Here is a 22,673-nt window from a genome sequence, read left to right on the forward strand (position 1 = left end):
CTCTAAAAACAAGGACAATAATACTTAGCTCACAGTGTTAGTAGAAGGGAGTCACTACTGATGTGGATTACACCAGCTCATAGGTATGTGAACTGGGTAGGGTGTACATGCCCGCAATACCAGGGATTCAGGAGGCTGAGATAGGAGGATCACAAGTTAAAGGCCAGCCTCAGCAATATGTGAGCCTGTGTCAAGATAAAAAGGGCTGAGGATGTAGCTCAGTGGTAGAGCACCTCTGGGTTGAATCCCCAGTACTGCAAAATAATGATAATAATAATGTGACTCCAGAAAAATGGGGATCTGTACAAAGCATAGAAGTAGAGAGGAAGGCCTGGGAGACTTCCTAGAGGAGGTGACGAACGGAGAAGGGTTTCAAAGGTTAAGAAAGAGCTCGGCAGGCCTAGGCATGGAGGCACGAAACAACACGGCCCTTTCAGGACGTCACAAACAGCCTGGTGTTGTAGGCCTGGAAGGGAAGAGAAGGGAAGGAGGGTGGGAGAGTAGGTAGGAGACAGACCGTGAATTACTTCCTGTGCTCTCCAAAGAAGCACAGTCTTCATCCATCTCCTTGGGTGATGGGGAGGCTTCTCAAGGCTTGGACCATCAATCAAGGACTGAAGGGAACAGAACCAGGGAGAGTTAATACACGGACTTCATCTAAGGGTTTGAGAAGGACGGAGGAATGGACACAGGCCAGGGTAAGGCCCGGTGCTAGCAGCGCAGGGACTGTGAGTGCATCAGGGCTGGCGAGAGCAGAGGAGAGGGGAGGACTAGAATCCCCAGCACCAGGAGGAGCCACCACCTGACAGGGCTGTGGCAGAGGGAGACGGCCACCCACAACTCCCCTCCCAGAGCTCAGCTGACTGAATGCCCATCTCTTCCCACCTGGTCTCCTGATTACATGGAAGGCCTTGTGCAAGGAAACAGTCCAGGCAATGGAGTCTGTGGAATGCAGCTCCCCGGGGGCTTGACGTGGGAGAGGGTGGAGCTGCCGAAGCAAAGGAGAGAGGAAGCCCCCCGAGGGTCAGCTGATGGACTGAGGAGGGCGGTTCAGGGAACCAGGAAAGCCGGCCAGAGATCTTTGGTTTGAACCAAAGCTTCAGAGAAAGCTTGGGAAGGCAAGGACAGAGCTGAAAGTCATTGGCGAGGAAGAGCTGACCATGCCTGGTGGCGACATCATTGTGGAAGATGAGGGAAAAGGAAGAATCTAGGAGTTCAGGCTTTGGGGACACACCTGTCTGTTGATACTGTCAACTCAGTAAGAGAAATCAAAAGGAAGAGAAATTTTCACTTTGCTCCAAGGCCTGGAAGGGGGCTGGGGATGGTGGGGTGCTAAGAAGCTCTTTGGGACTTGCTGAGTAGGAATGACATCCTAGTCAGGATGTCCTCAGGCAGTGGGTGATGCACTTCTAGAACCGAGCTGTCCCATAGGGTAGCCACTAACCACATGCAGCGATTCAAACTTAAATGAATTAAAATTAAACAACAGCCAGGCACGGTGGTATATCCCTGTACTCCCAAGGACTCAGAGGAGGATCTCAAGTTCAAGGTGGACAATTTAGTGAGATGATGTCTCAAAAATAGATAGGTAGATAGATAGAGATAGATAGGTAAGGCTGGGGATATAGCTAAGTGGTAGAATGCTCCTGGATTCAATCTCCAGTACTGAAAAAATAAATAAATAGCGTCTAAAGTTCAGCCTTGGTCAGAGTAGCCACATTTCCAGGGCTCAGGAGCCACATGGAACATCACAGTCTGTAGAACATTTTCATCCTCATGGCAAGTTCTATGGGACAGGGTTAGCCTAGAAAATGTACGGGGCTGGAGTGGAGACTGGGGTCATCAACACATCAGGGGGTTGTGGGATGGGGGAGGTGGGCTTGGAGAGCAGGGAGGGTGGGCTTAAGGAGAACATAGGAGGACACACGAAGGCTCATCTACACAGCTGGAGAGGGGGGCCTGGAGCAGGGGAAAGGCCACCCCACGGGCAGGCGCAGGTGAGTGGTGGGGATGGCTGGAGTCTGGGTCACCAGCTGCTTAGCCCAGCTGCCTAGTTGCCTGCTGAGTTGGGGGACTGGAAGTTGGGTCAGAGACTTGAGAAGGGACGCGGTCATGGGAAAGAGCGGAAGGGGGAGCTGCCAAGTTCAAGAAAGGGATGTGTGGTTTGGGGACCCGGATCAGGTGATAAGCCATAGACTGTCGTGTCGTCGTGGGGGATTTGAAAGTGAGTCATCAGAACCACCAGAGTGGGAGGACCCCGAGAGTGAAGGAGGTGGAATGTGAAATGGTCTAAATAAAGAAAGTGGAACTGGTGGACGTAGAATTCACGTTCTCACAGGTGCTCTATCTTCATTTCCTGTCTGTGCGCTGGGAGTCATCTTCCTGTACCCTTCCATTCCCAGGAAAGTCGGAGGCAGAAGGCGGGAGGGATGGAGCTTTGGAAAGTCCCTGCCTGAGAGCCACAGTGGGATGCGCCCCACTGCTCTGGCTTCAGATCTGCAGCTGCTGGAGGAGCCTCTTCGCTGGTGGCAGGAGGAGGGGCTGGACGCGGGGAAGGCTGGGCCTGAGCCTGTCACAAGAGCATCTGGGTTGCCAAAGCCCCAGGGGAATTCTTGGTGGCCAGTGTCCTGGGGGAGTGGCGGTCATCAGTTAACTGTTCATTTGGCCCGAATTGCCCAGAGTGGGCTTAGGAGTGTGGATTGCAGAACCAGCTGGGCCGAGGCCGAGCTGCTTACTGTTCAAGGCCACAGGAGCTGGACAAGTGACTCAAAGCCTCTGGGACTCATTATAATTGCAGGTTTCTCATAGGAAAGTTGTGAGGGTTGGATGAGTTGAAAGGTGTGAGGGCTCAACACCCCGTGGACATGGGCATCCAGTAAAGGAGGGATGCTATCCTTCATTGCCATTAGCATTGGCCCTGGGAGACCCCGCAAATCAGGGAGGCCTCTGGGATCAGGTGGCAACAGCCCCAGCCAGCCAGGGCTTGTGTGGCACCAGCGTACTAAGGACTTCTCACCCTGGGACTGTGGTCTTCCTTACCTGAAGCATGGACAGTGGGAGGTGGGGACTTGGCTAAGGCAGCGTGTGTCTTGACTTGGGGATCCCATGAGAGTGGGACCTGTCTCCACAGCTGCCACTGGAATTCAGCTTGGCATGTGTCAGAGGGGCCGAGCACTAAACTTGTTCCTCTACTGAACCGCCCTGAGGATTCTACTGAGTGTGGGGTTTCTGATGAGACAGCCTGGAGTGCCCCTGTTCTCTGCCTGGGTTGGATTAACTGAGCGTGGAAATGGCACCTTTATTTCGATAAAGGCTGTGTCGTCCAGGTGTGGGGATGCACACTTGTAATCCCAGCGATTTGGGAGGCTGAGGCAGGAGGCTCACAAGTTTGAGACCAGCCTCAGCAACTTTGTGAGTGCCTAAGCAACTTAGTGAGACCCTGTCTCAAAATAAAAAAAATAAAATGGGGTGGGATGTGGCTCAGAGCCCCTGGGTTCAATCCCCAGTACCAAAAAAAAAGAAAGAAAGGCTTAGATTGCTCAGTGAGCCTGCTCATACCAGGAGGCACAGTCTTCCACCTGGTCAGTGGCCACCTTGCTGGCCCAGGGCAGGGCTTCTTGGGGTGGAATAATGCACAGCAGATGCAGGGGCAGGAAGCTCAATGCCTAAGAGGAATGGGAGGTAGTTCTTCCCAAATTGCTAATCCAGAGTCATTCCACCCCCACCCCGCCCATTCAGGGAAGGGGCAGTGCTGGGGGCTGTACATCTAGGGGATCAGATTTTAGGAAGAAAATGGCAGGAGAGAAGGGGGGAACAAGCCTTCCCCTGAACACCCAGCTACTCTGCCTCTATGTCTTTAATATTCACAGAAAGGAGCGTGATTGGTTTCTTGAGTTTGTACCGCAGCCCTCCCATCTCTCTCACTGTGGCCAGGGATTCAGTGAGGAAACCGGACGAGTGGCCATGGGGGATGAAGAAGAGCCAAACAGACACACAGAGAGAGACAAAAGTGGGGCCAGGTGGACAGCCAAACTCGGGTGGAGTTTGACAGATCCAGAGCTAGCTTGCATGTTTATTAAATAGGTTTCCCCAAAAGGTTATTTGTGGGAAAGTTTTAGCAGAGCAGGCGATCCATCTGCAGGACACAGGACTGGCGAGTCATTGGAGTTACCTTGTTATGCCCAGAATTCTCTGTTCCCAGGAGTTGGTGACTGAGCTCAGGGTTCCGACTGACACAGCTGCTCAACTTCGCACACAGCCCACGTGCCTCCTCTGGCCGGGCATCACCATAGCAACTGGGCTATCTTGACCTGCACCTTCACACAGGGAGTTCCCAGAGCAAACGCAGCCGAGAGAGAGTCAGAAAGACCGTCGTCACTCTCCACACAGGTTTGAATGGGACCTTTGTTCCTTCCTATTCTGGCCTGGGATTCTCACGTGGGGATCAGTGTCACCGTCCCCCACTCTCTCTCCAGGAGGTGGCAATGAAGATTAGATGAGAGTGCCTGGTTTATAACAGGGTGACTTCAGGAGTGTGTGTTGTGGTCTATACTGTTGTCTGAAAGGCCTCAAGGGGGGTTTGGAGAGGGAGAAGCCCAGGTTCCAGCTCTCCAGGGAGAGGGAGGCTCAGGCCACCTCAAGCAGAGGAATTTTAATTACAAGTCTGTACTTCACAGACAACTAGGGCAGGGACGGCAGAGCTTTTCAGATTCTGGCATCGAACAGGCAGAAACCAGGCTCTTGGGGCCATGGACTCCCTAACCTGTGCTCTGCTCTGCATGTTTACAAATCTCCTCCTTCTCTCATAAATTTGTTGAGAAACTGCTCTATCCCTGGCATGGAGCCAAGAAGTGCATATGACTATGAGAATTCAGAGTCTGTCCCCAAAGGGCCCAAGAGGAAGGCTGTGTGGAGATACCACATGATAATCATCCACATGGTAGTAGAACTCTGTACCAGGATTGTCTCCCTTTTTGGAGCTAAATAATATTCCACTGTATGTATATATATATATATATATATATATATATATATATATATATATATATATATATATATATATAAAACACATTTTGTTTATCCATTTATCCACTGATAGACCCTTGGCTTGCTTCTACCTTTGGGCTATTGTGACTGACCCACAATAAACATGGGTTTACAAACCTAACCTCCCTTTCACACGTGAAAAAAAATTATAATTAAGGAGAGTGGACCCCCCTACCATAAAAAAAAATGCATAATGGAAGGACCTAACCTAGTAGAGGAAGAGAATCCACATAGGGCTCCCCTTTGAGGAAGTGACATTTTGGTTGGAAACTAAAGGACGAGAAGTCATCCAGGAAGAATCTAACTGAAGAATAGTTCTGGCCACATGTGACTGCCCCGAGGTTGTAAGAGACTTGTGTTGTTCCAGAAATGTAAACGGATCTGGCGTGACTGGGGGATAGAGACCACAGGGCCTTGTGGGGTTCATTAAAAACAAGCTTTTCCCCGGCCAGGCATGGTGGGCACATGCCTGTAATCCCTGCAACTCAGGAGGCTGAGGCAGGAGGATCACAAGTTCGAGACCAGCCCCAGCAATTCCGTGAGGCCCTAAGCAACTTAGTGAGACCCTGTCTCAAAATAAAACATTAAAAAGTTGAGGGATGTGGCTTAGGGGTTAAGCATCGCCCGATTCAATCCCAGTACCCCCTCCCCCCAAAAAAAGGAATGGGGTGGTGTGGGTGGGGGGAGCTTTTCCCCTAAAAACTGTGGTTGATCACTGAAGGCTTTTAAGGAAAAGAGGGAAATGTCCAAATATATAGTTTTTTGAAAAATCACTCTGACCTAGTGGGAGGAATGAACCAGAAGTTGGAAGGGGGTATGTGGTGGGAGTGGGGCAGGAAGACCTACTGGGCACCATGGTGCTTGTCCAGGCAAGAGAAGCTGGTACTCAGGATTGACCTGGTGACAGAGAAGAAGAGAGAAATAGATGTATTAAAGAAACATTCAGGGCCAGATGTGGTGGTGCTCACCTTTAGTTCCAGTGATACCGGAGGCTGTCAGGAGGCAGGAGGATCCTAAGTTTGAGGCCTCAGCAACTTAATAAGACCCTATCTCAAAACAAGAATAAAAAAGGGTTGGGGGCAGACTGCAGTAGTAGAGCACCTGGGGTTCGATCCCCAAGACTGAAACACACACACACACATACACACAAAACAAACAGAAGCCATCCAGAAGTCAACATAATTTGATGATTGATTAGATAGATTTTGGGGAATAAAGGAGAAAGGAATATCTGGTCAACCCTGTGTTTGTGGGATGAGCATGTGAGTGTGTGTTGTGTTATTTGCCGTGACAGGTAACAGTGAGGAGACATGGGTTGGAGGTGTATGGAGATTATTCACTTGGTGTTAGACGTCACAGGGCTGAGATTCCAAATGACATGGCTGTGGTTGCTGGGTAGACACAGTGGGCACGTGGCTCTTAGAAAAGAGGATGTTGGAAAAGAGGATAGTGGGAAAAGCAGGCTGGGCCACCTTTAAGATAATGGTAGCCAACAATTTCAAGTCATCTCCATGTGAGAGTTATTATTGCTATTAGCTTATAGACAGGGACACTGAAACATGGAGAGGCTCCAAAACTACCCAAACAATTTACAAGTGACAGTGCCTGGAATCTAGACCCAGGCAGTCCAGGTACCATGTGTCTTGTTTGTCCTACAATCCCAAAATACTAGCAGAGCAGATGTGGCTGGCCCAACCTTTATGTTTACAAGTAAAAAAAAAAAAAATCACCCAGGATGAATGATTGGCCCAGAAGCACCCCAGCTGGTTTTAGAAGAGATTGAACCAAGCTTCAGGTCCAAGTTGTTTCTCATTATGTCCCCTCCTGTCGTACACTCAATTTTAAGTCGTTCAACTTCTTTTCTCAGATTTGATAGTATTAACATTTTTTCCCCTTATTTTCTTCTTTTTTTTTTGTACCAGGGATTGAACCCAGGGTGCCTAACCACTGAGCCACATTCCCAGCCCTTTCTAGTTTTTAACGTTGAGACAGGGTCTTACAAAGTTGTTTAGGGCCTTGCTTAGTTGCTAAGGCTGACCTTGAACTTAAGATACTCCTGCTTCAGCCTCCCGAGCTGTCAGGATGACAGTGTGCATCACCACGCTGGGCAAGACTGGTTCTTATAAGGACTTTTCACAAGAGTTGGAAATCCTAACATTGAAGTTTAGCCCTGAGATGCTGATTCAGTGTAGACATTTGATGGGTATTTGAAAGCACCTGGCTTGACCTTAGATTGGCAAGAACTTTTGGATGCAAAGGCTATTTTCTAAGGTATTAGTAATTCCTTTCTTTCACATCTTTGTTTGACAATGTGAACATTGTGGATCAATGGCCAGTTTGGGGTGAATCCTGTGATGTGCAGCTAGAGACCTATTTCTCTGCCTGTGATGATGACTAACAGGAGAAATTGGGGCAATGATGATTCAGACACCATTCCACGTAACCTGGTCTGCATCTGACCTATTTATTAAGTTAATTTTTTTAATTCTTTGTTTTGGTACTAGGAATTGAACCCAGGGGTGCTTTACCACTGAGCCACATTCCCCAGCCCTTTTTATTTTTAATTTTTTAAATAATTAATTTATTTTAATTAGGTATATATGACAGCAGAATGAATTTTGAATGACTGTACACAATTGCAGCACAACTTGACATTTCTATGGTTGTACAAGATATAGCATCACACCATATATACAGTCATACATGTACCTAGGGTAATGATGTCTATCTCATTCCACCATCTTTTCTGCCCCCATGCACCCTCAAACAAAGATGTAAAAGAAAGGAATGACTAATACCTGAGAAAATAGCATTTGCATCCAAAACTTCTTGCCAATCTAAAGCCCTCCCCTTTGCCCAAAGTTCCTCTATTTTTCCCATGCCTCTTCCCTCCCTGTTATAGATCAGCTCCACTTACCAGAGAACATTTGACCTTTGGTTTTTTGGGATTGTCTTACTTCACTTAGCATGATATTCTCCAACTCCATCCATGTACCTGCAAGTGCCACAATTTTATTCTTTTTTTTTTTAATGCTGAGTAATATTCCATTGTGTATCTGTATCATAGTTTCTTTATCCATTCATCTATTGAAGGGCATCTAGGTTGATTCCGCAGTTTAGCTATTGTGAATTGAGCTGCTATAAACATTGATATGGCTGCGTTACTATAGTATGCTGATTTTAAGTCCTTTGGGTATAGACTGAGGAATGGGATTTTGTTTTTAATTTTGAGACAGGGTCTCCTGAAGTTGCTTATGGCCTCGCTGAGTTGCTGAGGCTGGTTTTGAACTTGTGATCCTCCTGCCTCAGTCGCCTGAGCCCCTGGGATACAGGTGTGCGCCATCGTGCCCAAACTATTTGTTTATTTATCCCATGTTTCTTTTTACATTTGAGCCAATGAGGCATACAGGAGATGCATAACATAAAATGGTAAAGCATAAATTAAGAACCAGGGCGGCTGGGGTTGTGGTTCAGTGGTAGAGCGCTTGCCTAGCACATGCGAGGTGCTGGGTTCAATCCTCCCCACCACATAAAAATAAGTAAAATAAAGATATTGTATCCAACTACAGCTAAAAAACAGTTTTTTTTTAAAAAAAAAGACGACTGAGGTTGTGGCTCAGAGGTAGAGCGCTCGCTTACCACGCGTGAGGCCCTGGGTTCAATTCTCAACACCACATAAAAATAAAATAAAGATGTTGTATCCACCTATAACTAAAACATAAAAATTTTAAAAAAAAGAACCAGAGTAAGGAAAACACATTAAACATGAAGTCAAGACCAGGTGGGTACAGTGTAGATTGGATAGAATGAAGACAGGATCACAACGAAGTCCTCCTGTTGCTACCCATTGGCTGAAGCTTGGGTTTGGGCTTTCTGGGAAGGAGGGGCACCGTTGACTCTTTTCCCTTTGATGGCAAAAGGCCTGCTGACATACAGCTAGTATTGCTCCAATCTATAGCTCATCACCACTGTGAGAAACTAACTGAGATGACACAATTTGCTCTTTGTCACCAACTGTAGCCCCAGTGACCTCCATTTCCTTCCCTCCCTCCCTCATTTCCTTCCTTTCTTTCTCTTTCTCTTTTTTTTTTTTTTTTTGCAGTACTGGGGATTGCACTCAGGGGCACTCTACCACCGAGCTGCATCTCCAGCCATTTTCATCTCTTACTCTGAGACAGGGTCTCACTAAATTGCCCAAGCTGGCCTTGAATTCGCCATTCTCCCCAGTTGCTGGGATTACAGGTGTGCACTTCAACTTCTAACTGCCTTCAGGTCACCTCTGCACTGCTCTGTGCCTCTGTCCCTTTCCCACTTCCGGTCCAGGCTTCTGTTACATGCGCAGAGTTTGCCTTCCTTGTAACCTGAGCTCTCATGTGGCTTTGTCTCATCATGGGCCAGATTCCACCCTGGGGTCTTTTCAAATTTGCCTACCTCTACTGAGTCAAGTTATTTGCAAGAATAATAATCTCATTGGCCCAGTTCATCTTTGACACCTTGTTCTAGGTTCTAGGTGGATCACCAGTCTATGGGTCAAGTTACATCATCCAAAATATGACCCGGGGGTGCAGTGGGGATGTGGAAGGAGCTGTGTGGGAAGCAGTTCCTTTGCAGTGAGGCTTAAGTATGGCAAGCCACATCTTCTATTCATCTGGGAGAGGGATTGGGTACTGGCGTGGGAAAACAAGCAGCCCACTTATCTTTCTTGCATTGGTTTATAAAATAAAGACTTTTATCTTTCTGCAAAGCTATCCTGAGTTTCTCAAGTTACTGGGGAGTCCTGCAGTAGACATGCCCTCTTAAATGTATTAAACACAGGGATTTCTGAGGGTATTTGACTTTAAGACTCTTGCGGCTCAGATGGAGGTTCGCAGAGGCATTGCCTGGCAACCTTTATAAATGCAGAATCCAGACTCTCCCCATATATACTGAATCAGAATCTGCATTTCAACGAGACTTCCAGGAGACTGTGATGGGCATTAGGGTTTGAGAAGCACAGATGGTAGAGCACACTCTGGGAAACATTGAACATCTCCAGTAAGTGACTGAGGCTTCCAGAAGGGTTGTGTCTTGCCTGAAGTCCCCTATTGTCAGTAGTAGATTTGGGATCAGAATCCAGGGGTCTAGAGTCCTGGTCACACTCACTTTGCATCTCCAGATGCTGCACCTTCACTTAGGAAGCAAGGAGTCTCCACTGGGAACAGTGGCACCCAGCTATAATCCCAGTGACTCAGGAGGCTGAGGCAGGAGGATGGCAAGTTTGAGGCCAGCCTCAGCAAGTTACTAAGAACCTGTTTCAAAATTAAACAATCAGCATCAACAACAATAACAAGAAGAAGAAGAAGAAAGAGGAGGAGGGGGGAGGAGGAGGAGGAGGAGGAAAGAAAGAAAGAAAAAGGGCCGGAGGTATAGCTTGGTGGTAGAATACCTTTGGGTTTAATCCCCAGTGTCTCTCTCTCTCACACCAAAGGGTGGGGGAGACAAAGCCTTTATTAGATCATGGTTAAAGTAGTAAATTAACATATAATTTGGGTGACCATATGACTTATTTTCCAAACAATCACTTTTGAGAGTAAAAGAGGACACTGTTAACTATTTCAGGACAATATTGCCATCAGACACACTTTATATACCTGAAGTTTTTTCTTTTCTTTTCTATTATTTCTTTTTTTTTTTGGCGGCGGGTGGGGATGGGGTACCAGGGATTGAACCCAGGGGTTCTTAACCACTGAGACACATCCTCAGCCCTTTGGAGACAGGGTGTCACTAAGTTGCTTAGTGCCTTGCTAAGCAACTAAGGCTGAGGCTGATTTTGAATTTTCGATCCTCTTGCCTCAGCCTCCTGAGCAGCTGGGATCACAGGCATGAGCCACCACACCCAGAACCTGAAGTTTTTTCTAGTTTACAGAGTAATTAATTGATTAATTATTATTAGTGTTTGGAGGTGGGGTCTTGCTGTATCACCCAGACTGGCCTTGAACATATGAACTTTCTGCCTCAGCCTCCTAAGTAGCTGGGATTACAGGTGTGTGCCACCATGCCCAGCTTGTTAGCTAAGCAGCACAAATACGCAGTGACTAGATTTTGGTCTCAAAATTCCAACTTAAAGAAAAAAAAAATAAAAACCTGATCCTCTGCTGGATATAGTGGCGTACACCTATATTCCCTGTGACTTGGGAAGCTGAGGCAGGAGGATGGCAAGTTCAAGGACAGCCTGGGCAAGTTAGTGAGACCCTGCCTCAAAATGAAAAATAAAAAATAAAGGGCTGGGAATGTAGCTCAGTGGTAGAGTGCTCCTGGGCTCAAACCTCGGTACTACTAAGCAAACAAACAAACAAAAATGACAACAACACTCTCCCACCTACATACACAAAGTAGATCTAATTATAATAGGAAAAATCAGTATCTGATCAGATTGAGAAAAGGGGAGCAAATTAGCAAAACAAGATGCAGGAGACACAATCAGAGAGGTGCACAAGTTTAAAAATACTTTGCTGATCCTGTTTGATAGATTTGAAATGTGAATTCAAATAAATATGGGAACCTGGAGGAAGCAGTAGTTTCCCTGCTGTCAGAGGGTGACATCCAGCATCACGGCTGTCTGCCAAGTCATTTCCCGATGAGTCAACTAGACCCTCAGAGCAGCTCTCTGAACTGTTATTCCCACACCGTAACTCAGTGCAGAGGTCTGCGGAGTCCAGATGATCTGCCAGGTGCACCTCTCAGCACAAATGCCCACCCTTCCTCTTCTGACATCAGCTTTATCTGCCCCACTTAGGTCACTCAGCTCTGGGAATAAGAAGCGGGCATGTCTTTGGTCCTGACAATCCTGGGTGTCAGACCTGGGACATCTCATTCTGTCATAGGTTTAGTTAGTATTTCAAATTTTGTGCTCTGTTTATGATTCTAATATTAATAATAGTAATAACAACTGATATTTATTGAATCATTACTCTCTTATCTCCCCTTAATATAACCATTCAAGGTAGGCACTGTCATTGTTCCATCTCCACTTGATAGAAATCAAAGCACAGAGGGGTTAAGCAACTTACCCAAAGTCATACAAATAGTAAGCAGGGTTGAGGTTTGACTCCAAGTAATCTGATTCCATAGACTATACTCTTCTTCCATTTTTACTCCAACAGTTTATAAGCTTAAACACACACACACACACACACACACACACGACTATAATATGTGTTTGTGTGCATACACAGCATACACACATATAATGTTTATATATGTATACATATTACATATGTATATGTGTATGTATGTATGTGCATATATATGTATGTGTGTGTATATATGCATATATACATACATACATGCTTGGGGTGTAGTTCAGTGGTAAAGCTGTCCTTGGCCTGGGAGACAGTGAAGATTCTATTGTTAGCCCTAGGGTAGGGGGTTGGGACTGAGCTTGTGTGTGCAAAGACAGTCCCAGGAGGCAAAGGAGAAATATTACTCACTGGACATTCACCGCGGGTTATTCCTGGTTCTAAAGGGTTGTACGTGCATTGGCTCAGTAATCTCAAAACCAAAACCAGAACCAAAGAAGGAGCAGTTATTCTTGTTGATCAGATGAGAAAAAGGAAGCCCAGAGAGCTACCATACCTGACTCAGCCCAGAGCTGAGTGGCAAATCTGGGTTTCAGAGCCAGCCCCATCTAGCGTGTGAGCAGCGTCTTCGCCACCAACCACACTCCAGGCCATTGGTTGACATGAGGGTCCGCTAGACAAAGCTCCAAAGCTCGCCAAATACGGTTTTCATTTTCTCAGGCTTTAGCGGTGCAGCCAAGTCTCGCTCCTTGGGACAGATCGGTCTGCTGGCGCGTCCCTGACCTGCGGGTCTCACCTGAGGCTCCGCGGGGTACAGGTAGGACCGGACGCCGCCCCCTGGTGGCAGGTGCGCGCCCTCGCAGCGCATGCTAATGAGCCCGCGGCGCCGCTCGCTGATTGGCTGGCGCGGATTCCAGCTGCTTTGCAAGTCGGCGGGTGCGAGGGAGAGTCGAGGGGCCGCGGGCGGCAGCGAGGCTCAGTGATTCCCCCCAGTCCGGCTTCTCGCGGGCCACGTCAGGCTGCCTTGCTAACTTGGGGCTTTCCCCTTGTCTCCCATCTGTGTTCAGGGTCCAGGATGACGACCCGACACCAGGGCCAGCAGTACAGGCCCAGGATGGCATTTCTTCAAAAGATAAACCGGTGCCCACACCTGGGCCCTGGCAGGTGGGCGGGGTCCGAGTCTGGGGAGAGGGAGCCAGGACATTCTGTGCAGAAGGGGCGGGCAGCCCTGCGGGGCGGTCTCGGGGTTCCATCGTATTGACTATATGTGTTTCAATAATATTTTTAAAAATGTATTTATTTAGGTTTCCAATCTGCTTCTGGATCCTGAAGGAAGAATCAGCACTGCATGGGCAGAATGTGGGAGGGGCAGAGCCTGCCCCCAGGAGCAAGGGGCAGACACCCGTTCAGCCGGGCCCCTGGCTGCTCTGAGTCACATAAGGAACCCAGTCACCCACGTGTCAATTTCGCAGCTTCTATAGGTTGCCATTTCTGGATCTGAAGTGTGATATTTGAAAGTAAAAACTTATCCCACACACAGAGACCACAACATGCCCGCAGCTCCAAAGGCAGTGGTCACTGTCTCCTGTCGCTTGGATCCCTTGGTTGGGTTTGGGGCTAAATGTCAGGGGTTCTTGGTGCCAACCTCGTTCTGCACCATTTCCTCTCAGTCAGCCAGTCAGCCGTCCACGTGTACAAATACTGTGCTGAGCATTGTTCATGTTCTGGGGACACATGGTGATCATGACAGGAGCAACCCTGCACTCGATGAACCCAGAGGCTAAGGGACCCATCCAAGGGCAGCTTCAGGGTGTCCAGCCTGGGGCAATGTGGGTGGACTGAGGGCTAGACCCACCACAAGGAATCTTGTGGTGTCCTAGTCCAGACAAGCCAAGCTCTCTCCGTCCAATGGCAGAGCCGGAGGTAGGCCATATAGATGCTGTTGGCTTCCCACCCCAAACCAAGGACTTCAGCTTCAAGCTCCTGAACCTCTTGACCAGGAGGGTTACTCTGGCACTGTGAACATGACTGGCACTTATGTGACCTGAGTAGATGCCCCATGAGCAGCCTGCAGATGACACTGAAGGTAAATATGAAGCTTCCTCCCCTCTCAGTGGGGCTCTTCTGACAGTGTTTCCCTGTTTCTCCTCCCAGTAGGATGCCACTCCAGTGGCCCAGAGGGATAACCTGCTCATAAATGTGTCTGTGTTGCTCTCCTTATGATCCCTGTCTGGTTCCCCAAGTACCTACTATGGCTTCTTAGGGTCTATAGCCCCACCAAGGCTGTAAGTCTGTTATCTCCATTTTACAGGGTAAGGAAACTGAGGTAGGGCGAGCAGGGGGCCCAGGCAGCCGGTGCCATGTGCTCCAGGACCCAGGTGTGAGAATCCGGCAGGATTGAGGGCAAGTTGTTCACTAATGCTGAGCTTACTGTGCAAGGGGAGTGTGAGGCTGGGCAGGCAGGAAGGGGGTGGATCATCAGGTCCCCTGAGCTTTACAAATGTGCTCCAGGTTTGCCTGAAGGGAGCCACTGAGGAATTTGTAGCTGAAGAGTGACTTGGTCAGGTTCAGGTTCAAGAGCCCACTCTGATGTAAGCAAGAGCAGTGGCTGGGATGTCTCTTGTTTTTCCCAAGCTGTAGAGTCTTCCTGTGTCCCCCACAACTCTGGCCACCTAGGAAATGGCAGCTTCTCGTGAGGCCAGGGAGAGCAGTGTGGTCCAAGGGCCCTTCCTTCTCCTGGGATTCCCAGCAAGCTCAAGGTCATGCTTCCACCTCCCCCATCTCAGGCTCAGGCTGCCCCTGGGGAGACTTTCTCCACCAGCCAAGTCGTCAACAAGTGATGCCTGGACTTGTTTAAGATGTGGTAGAGAGAGGGGGAGAGTTCGCCTGCCAGGGGCTTTGCCTGGGGGAGTCAGCCAAGGAATGTAGTGGATGGAAGCAGGGGAGGCAGCCTGCCGTGGCCTCCAGCAACCATGGGCCTCCTGTTCCAGCTCCTGGAAGCTGCTGTGTTCCAGCCGTCCTGGCCCCTAGGATAAGATGGAAAAAAAGGAAAGTTCTCCAGCCCTCTAAAGTACTTTTGTACCTGGCTTAAGGAAACAATTGGGCTTGGGTGAGGGCTACAAGGAATAGGGATCTTGAGGAGGTCTGGGTGGGGTTGGAATTGCTTGAATCATTCATACATTTCTCTGCTTAACGTTTATTGGGCACTTACTATGGCCTCAGATATTGTTAGATGCTGAATAACAAAGACTTCAAGACCCAGTTCTTGTCTTCGGGTAACTTACAGTTTAGTCGTGGGAGATGACCATGGACACTCTGTGGCCTGTCACAGCTGCAATGGCAGACACTTGGAGGCTAAGGAAGTGTCTAAGTATGGGTATTTGCTTTATGCAGGAAGGAGTTCTTTCTGTGAGAAGATTCTGAAAAGCTTGTTGAGTTTTTAGGTGGGCCTAGAAGGATGTGAGGGTGTTCTTCAGGCAGATGGGGTGCCAGAAGGGGGTGTTGCGACAAAGAAGAAGGGAAATGTGGGTTTTCGCTGTGGCTCTAGTACATGTCTGTTGGTTGGAGCCAAGTGGCAATGTCTGGCAGACAGTTTTTTCTCTCAAGGAATATTCTGGAAGACTTGAGACACACATCGAACAGGTCATTGAGGATGTAACAAGAATAGGCTGGGCCCAGCTAACAGGTCCATACTGGGCCTGGGCACTTTGTGACAGGGATGTCACTGGGATGAGTCATCTTCTAGAAAACAGAGTGGTTTGGGATTATGATTGATGTCTCTGCACAGCCAAGTAGATGATGACAATTGTCCCCCAGGGAGCCCTCTCTGGTTTATAGGAAAATTCCAGTCCCTGAGTTCTGATGGAGGGTGACAGCCACTGAATGAGAGAAAAAAAGTTCGTCTGGGTGAGATGGGTTCACAAGCCATTGATTTCTGACACTTTAGTGACTGTCTGGGTTCTTTGAAGTTAGTTTTTTTGGGGGGTGGGGGTGGGGGTGGGAGTAGGGGTGCTGGGGATTGAACCCAGGGCTTCATGCGTGCTAGGCAAACACTCTACCACTGAGCTCCAACCCCGCCCTGGCTGGAGTCTTTCAAACCCTCAACCCCCTGCTTCAGTCAACTGGAATCTGAGAGAGGGAACACTAGGCCTGGGATGGGGCCCCATGAGGTCCATTGATGACCCATTTCTTGAAACATTTGTCTGTGGCCTGGAGAAATAGTTATGGAGAAGTTGGGATTCTGGAAGAACCAGGAAGTTGTGGTCTGGTCAATAGAGGGGAGGTGGAGTGTGGAGGGGACCGTGTGCAGAAGGACCAGGACACTTCACTGTGCTTGAAAGAGGCCAACCCAGAGGGATGCACGCAGAATGTGAAGATATAGGGGCCTGGAAAGGTCCCAGTATGCACCCTTTCCAGAGAGCTTTCAATCAAGGTGAAACTACAATGCACCAATAAAAATGTGGAAAAAAATAAAGTGATACCTGTTATGATTAAAAAATAAAGCTACAGAAAAAAATCAAGGTAGATTTTATTTTGTTGTTTCTGCTTGAGCAAGAAGGGCAAGACCACTGCTCCAAGACCATTCCAGACCTCAGTCAGTCAGATTTTTTGTACTTTTGACTCATTATGATTTTAATTTTTTTGGCACTGGGGATGGAACTCAGGGGTGTTTTACCACTGAGCTACATCCCCAGCCCTTTCTATTTTTTATTTTGAAACAGGACCTTGCTAAGTAGCTGAAACTGGCTTCAAACTTGTGATCCTCCTGCTTCAGCCTCCCAAGTCACTGGGACTACAGGTGTGTGCCACTGTGTCTGTCTTGATTCATTATACTTTTTGGGGGGGCAGGGGTATTGGGGATTGAATTGGGGGAACTCAACCATTGAGCCACAACTCCAGCCCTATTTTGTATTTTCTTTAGAGACAGAGTCTCACTGCGTTGCTTATGCATCGCTTTTTTTGCTGAGGCTGGCTTTGAACTCGTGATCCTCGTGCCTCAGCCTCCCACGCTGCTGGGATTACAGGTGTGCGCCACCACGTCTGGCTGGACTCATTATACTTTTTAAAACGGACCCCTTAAATGAATTTACATGGGGAAAGAGCAGAGGAAAACTATTCTGCACCCTAATGTTAAGGCCCTAAAAATATCCATGGAGCACATGTTCCCTTCTTCCAGCAAATGCGTTTTGTGCAAAGTGAGACTTTCCTGCTGGAAAGAAATCTACCTTTCTTTTTTGTGCTTTTGAAATAACTCTTGTCAATTCTCATTGAAGAATTAGTTTCAAAGTCTTCAGATTGATTTCTTTTTCTTTTTAACACAAAGAGAAGGGAATGAAATGGCTGATACTTTTATCAGAGAAGTTTAAATTTTGAACTGGCAAAGCAGATTCATCCTTCATCCTCTTCATCCTCTGCTGAGTGCCCTCTGCCTCCTTACCAGGAAGATGGTTGCCCCTCCAGCAAGGGAGGACAATGTTTGGAGTGAAAGTTATTTATTACTTGAAAAGCTACCAATGAGAGGATGAAGAAGCTGTAACCCCTGTCATCAGAAACTAACATGACAGGCCGTGTGTGTGTGTGTGTGTGTGTGTGTGTTGGGCAGGGAGGAGAGGGCAGGTGGCTGCTGCTGGATCCTCAGTGATGCTGAGGTTGGTGGCTCCTTGGTCCCTGGCCATCCCCAGGAGCAGTGGCTGCCTCCCAGCTCCCTCTCTAATCCCCCCTGGGACTGTCTCTTTGCTGTCCTCTCTGTTGCTGACCCCACAGCCGACCCTGTGGCCTGAGACACTGCCAGGCCCTGACACTGCAGAAGGCCAAGGACTGCAGCTCCGAGTGGAGCCACCATGAAGAGTTCCTTTTCCAAAATAATTCTGTGAGCCAGGAAAGTGTCTGTGCAGATGAAGTGTGCAGTCTTGCACGAGGAGCCCCAGACGGGCCTTGCATGCTGGCTGAGCCCCTGGCGCTGTGCCCAGAGTGCGGAGGGCTGAGGCGTCCTCACAGTCTGCACCGAGCACCTGATCTTTCTCCAGACTGTGGTCAGCAGCAAGTGCTGGCTTAGCAACAGATCGAAATAGGAAGTCCCAACCCTTGGGGTTGATCTAGGACATTGCCCCGAGCTCCTTCCCTCCTGGAGAAGGTGGGACTCTTCCAGCCACAGGAGCAGGCTGGTGGCAGGTGGAAGTTGTCAGACTCAGCTCTCTCCTGCGTGATTCTTTTCCTCTCTGATGCAACCAGGTGAGTCCACGCCTCCTTCTTGTCTACCTGGCTGCATCATGTCTTACACTTCCTGTTGTAGGAAGCATTCCCTGGGCACCCTGTCATCAGTGTCCCTTCTGAGCTCCTGGGTCATTTGCCCTGCATGTCTCACCTGGGCTGTATGTTTGGTCATCCCTTTCTGTCTAACTTTGCTATCCAGCTCCTGGAGGACAGAAATTATGCCCTTTATTTGCTACAGTCATGGCCCTGGGTGCATAAGCATCAGTCAGATCCTTTCAGGAAGGTTGTCCAGCTGAGTTTTTCTTATGGAGCTTTCGGCTGGTCCCTAAAGGCCATATTGTGACAACAGTAACTTCTATCAGTACCACTCTCATCCCAGCTGCCACCCTTCCTGTTATTGCCTTTGAGATCATATCTGTTTCACATTCATTATTTTCATTTGATCTTTGCAACCACTCTTTTAAATAGATGGGTCATGTATTAATTTTTTTCCCTAGTGGATGAAAATACTGAGGTTCAGAGAGGTCAAATAATCAGCCCAGGGTCACCCAGCTGACATTTTTTTTCAATTTTTTTAAGATGTCAATGCATCTTTATTTTATTCATTTATTTATATGTGGTGCTGAGACTCGAACCCAGGGCCTCGCACATTCTACCACTGAGCTACAACCCCAGCCCCACAGCTGACTTTTTCTATTTCTCAACTTCACTGAGGTGAGGAAAAACATTGAACTCATTGAGAGCACAGGTGCATTCCTGCATGTTAAAAGAACTTGGTGAATTGAGGGCCTATGCAATGTTACATGGAATTGTAATAAATTGCAATAAATAGTTACTATAAGATTGCAACAGTGAAATCAGAATGACAATCAGGAAGCCTCTGGATTTGGTTGATAGGACCTAGACAGCTGGGTGCATTGAGGGGGCGCCAGATGCAGATATATAACAGGCAGCCAGAAGTGGCTCTGAGCAGGGCTGGAAGGACGGAGTTCATGGGAAGGAGAGACTTGGGTTCTTACCGTAGTTCCCTGAGTGTACCTGGGAGCTCTAGCCTCCCTTCCTTTGCTTATTCTATTCTCTCATCCTGGGAAGCCCTTCCTCACTCATCAGAGTTCAAGGTTGTATTTCCAGTGAAACTTCATGGACGTGTGTGTGTATATGTTCCAGCAGCAGGGCATAACGGAAATCTTTCTCTTTCAAAATAGGCTGCTTCTTCTGAATTTCCTGTTTCAGACACTGATACCAATATTTGCTCAGCAGGAAACCTTGGAATCCTGTTCTCTTGTCCTCCTCAAATCACATCCAGTCTCCAAGTACGAGAGAGTCCCCATCTCCAAGGGTGCTTCCAGAGACCATCCCTGCCTGCCCGTCCTCACTGCTTCTGCCTGGGCCTTTGCTATATCCAGTTGGCTGTCCTGCCATCTCTGCAGTCCTTCTGGCTATCATCTATAATCTTGCAAAACAAGGCAAACTATGATGGTCCCCTTTCCCCCAAGAGCTTCCTGTTGCCTACAGAATGATGTTAAGGCCTTCCATGTCCTAGGCCCACTGCTCTTCCCACCCACACCATGCCCTTTTATATCCTCAAGCCTTTGCACAATATCCCTTGGTCTGGAATGCCCCCTTTCTCTGTGGCAGACAATACATTCTCACCAAACAAACATTCCATGTGCTCTTTTAGTTAGAACTGATGGGTCACGTGTGGAGGTGATGTGTGTGTGCGCGTTCGTGTGTGTGTGCGCGCGCGCGCGCGTATGTGTGTGTTTTCCAAGTTAAAGAAATGTGAGTTCTTCATGTTTTTCACTCTTTCTCCTGCACAGAAATCAGGAATGCATGGGATGGAATGAGAGGAGCTGCAGGTGGTACCAGCCCAGATTGCTGAGTCACTACATCAAAGGAGGAACCTGGGCATTGCTCAACTTGAGTTAGTGTATGTGGTAAACCTTTGTTACTGCAGCATGACCTAATCTGTCCTAATACACTCTCATTTTCTACCAGCTAAAAGCTTCATCTTTTAAGTCCCAGCTTAAATGCTAACTCTTTCTTAAAAGCCTTCAGAACCAACCCATCCCGAGTCAGAATTAACGGCTCTCCCTTTGTGCTTTCATAGCATGTGTAAGTCATGTCTGTTTGATGCTTAATGCATATTATCATGATTGGTTATGTACATGCAGGGTTAGTGACACAGAATGATTAAGAGTGTGAATTCCAGAGCCAGACTGACTGGGTTCATATCTCAGCTCTGTCACTTAGCATTGGGACCTTCAATGAGTTACTTAATCTTCCAGGACCTTGGTACATGTTTGTCCCCTCAGTACCCACTAGAGTACCTGATATGATAATTGTTACATAGTACCTGTTTGCCAGTCTCTGTTTTGTCTCGCAGACAGAAGCACCAGTAAAAGACACGCAGAACCAGAAATGGGAATCAAAATGCAAAGCCAGGAAATCAGAGGCCTTCTACAACCTACCAGGTGGAGTAGCTCATGGTCCAGGTGAGGTCTGCAATAGGCTATAGTTTTCTCCTACAAATTAATTCCTTCTGCTGGGACAGAACTCTAAAAGGGAGGAAGATATTAGATCTACCGCTTCAAACCACTTTCCCTGAAGTCATTGTTTTTATGTATGTATCCAGATGATTTTATGATTTTGTTTTTTTCCACTATTGTGATAAATTACTTTGATTGATTTTTAGAATATTAAATCACCCTTGCATTCCTGGAATAAACTCTATAGATGGAAGCTTGGTTTTATTTGCTAGATTTTGCATCTATACTCACTAACAAAAAAAATTTTTTTTCTCTTCTCCTGACACCACCCACCAGTTTTTGGATCCTACAACACCAACTAGGCATCCTATATTTCCATCCAATTTTGACACTAACTCCCCAGAGTCAGCATCAGTTCCAACAGATTGAAGGGCTCAGTCCCACAAGACTGCCACCACTTCAGATGCCAGTCACAAGTCCTGGACCACTTGTACTTCTGAGCAACGGGCGATAAATCAGGGAGTCCCATGACTTCTTTTCAGGTTCGATCATTTGCTGGAACAACTCACAGGACTCAGGAAAGTGCTTTTCTTAATGTTACTGGTTTATCATAAGAATACAACTCAGAAATAGCTGAATTGAAGAGATACAGAGGGCAAAGTATGGGGGAAGGGGCACAGAGCTTCTGTGCCCTCTCTGGGTCCATCGCCCTCCCAGCACCTTGATATGTTCACTAACCTGGAAACTTCCTGAGCCCCTTTATTTAGGGGCTTTTATGGAGGTGCCATTACACAGCCATGAATAATTAAATCACAGCCAGTGGCGACTCACTCAGCCTCCAACCCTTCACCTTTCTCTCCTCCCTGGAGGTTGTGGAGGAGCCTGAAAACTCCAACTGTCTAAGCACGCCTAGGTTGTTCTGGTGACCCCCATGTCCCATCCTGATGCTACCCAGAGGCCTCTCATTAGCGTACAGAAGACACTCTTGTCTGTGAAGATTCCAAGAGCTTGGGGAGTTCTTAGAACCAAGAGGGACTAAGGACAAAGACCAACTATTTTTTTTTGTTATACCACAATGATTGAGACTGGTCTATGATTTTTTCCTTTGTGCAGTATCCTAGTCCAGTTTCTTTCTTCTTTTTTTCCTATAGAGGTTATATTGGCCATATAAAAAGAGTTGGGAAGGGTACATGGATTTTTCTGTTTTCTGGAAGAGTTTGTGCAAGATTGTTATTCTTTAAATATTTGAAAGAATTAATTGATGAAGCCATCAAGTTGTCAAATAATAGATTCAATTTATTTATTGCATATTGGATATTCTGATTTTCTTTTCTTTTTCTAGTCCATTTTGGAAAGCTGCATTTCTCAATGAATTTGTCCATTTCATTCAAACTGCCAAAACAAACAAACAATAAAGTTTTTATTTTTTGAGGTGCTGGGACAAGTTGTCAATTTTTTGATGTAAGACAACATTCTTTTATCTTTTTGATGTCTGTAGGGTCTATAGTGACGTCCTTTCTAATATTTGGAAGTTTGTGTTTTCTATTTTTGTTGATGGGTATTGCTAGGAATTTGTCCATTAAAATATACTATTTTCAAAGAACCAACTTTTTATTTTCTTATTTTCCCCTAATGTATATTTGTTTTCTATTTCACTGATTCATAATCTTTATTATTTTCTTCCTTCTATTTTCCTTAGATATATTTTTCTATTCTTTTGTTTTTAATATAGAACAAACCATTTTCAGCCTTTCCATTTTTATAAGATTATAAATTTCCCTGTATGCCTACCATTAGCTATATCCCATGAATTTTCATGTAATGTCCTTTTTTGGGGCACTGGAGATTGAACCCAGGGTGCTTAACC

At 47.1% G+C, this 22,673-nt stretch overlaps 2 long non-coding RNA genes across 3 annotated transcripts; one reads left to right on the forward strand and one right to left on the reverse strand.

Annotated features, from left to right (window-relative positions):
* Positions 1-3,998: 3,998 nt before the first annotated feature.
* Positions 3,999-12,908, reverse strand: LOC124078046 (uncharacterized). Its single transcript, XR_009224728.1, has 4 exons — positions 12,661-12,908; positions 7,964-8,041; positions 5,893-5,943; positions 3,999-4,316 (listed from the first exon to the last, which is right to left on the reverse strand). It is a non-coding gene; the product is annotated as an uncharacterized LOC124078046 (long non-coding RNA).
* Positions 12,909-13,103: 195 nt separating this feature from the next.
* On the forward strand, positions 13,104-22,237 carry LOC124078051 (uncharacterized). Of its 2 annotated transcripts, XR_009224729.1 has the most exons (5): positions 13,104-14,190; positions 16,826-16,902; positions 20,138-20,247; positions 20,704-20,812; positions 21,143-22,237. It is a non-coding gene; the product is annotated as an uncharacterized LOC124078051 (long non-coding RNA). The 2 variants fall into 2 exon arrangements; XR_006846800.2 differs by having other exon boundaries at positions 20,704-22,237.
* Positions 22,238-22,673: the final 436 nt, after the last annotated feature.

The sequence above is a fragment of the Marmota monax genome, unplaced genomic scaffold (assembly GCF_021218885.2).
Source record: "Marmota monax isolate L192 unplaced genomic scaffold, Marmota_monax_Labrador192_F-V1.1 WCK01_AAM20220418_F8-fsc00173, whole genome shotgun sequence".
In the NCBI taxonomy this organism is placed as follows: Eukaryota; Metazoa; Chordata; class Mammalia; order Rodentia; family Sciuridae; genus Marmota; species Marmota monax.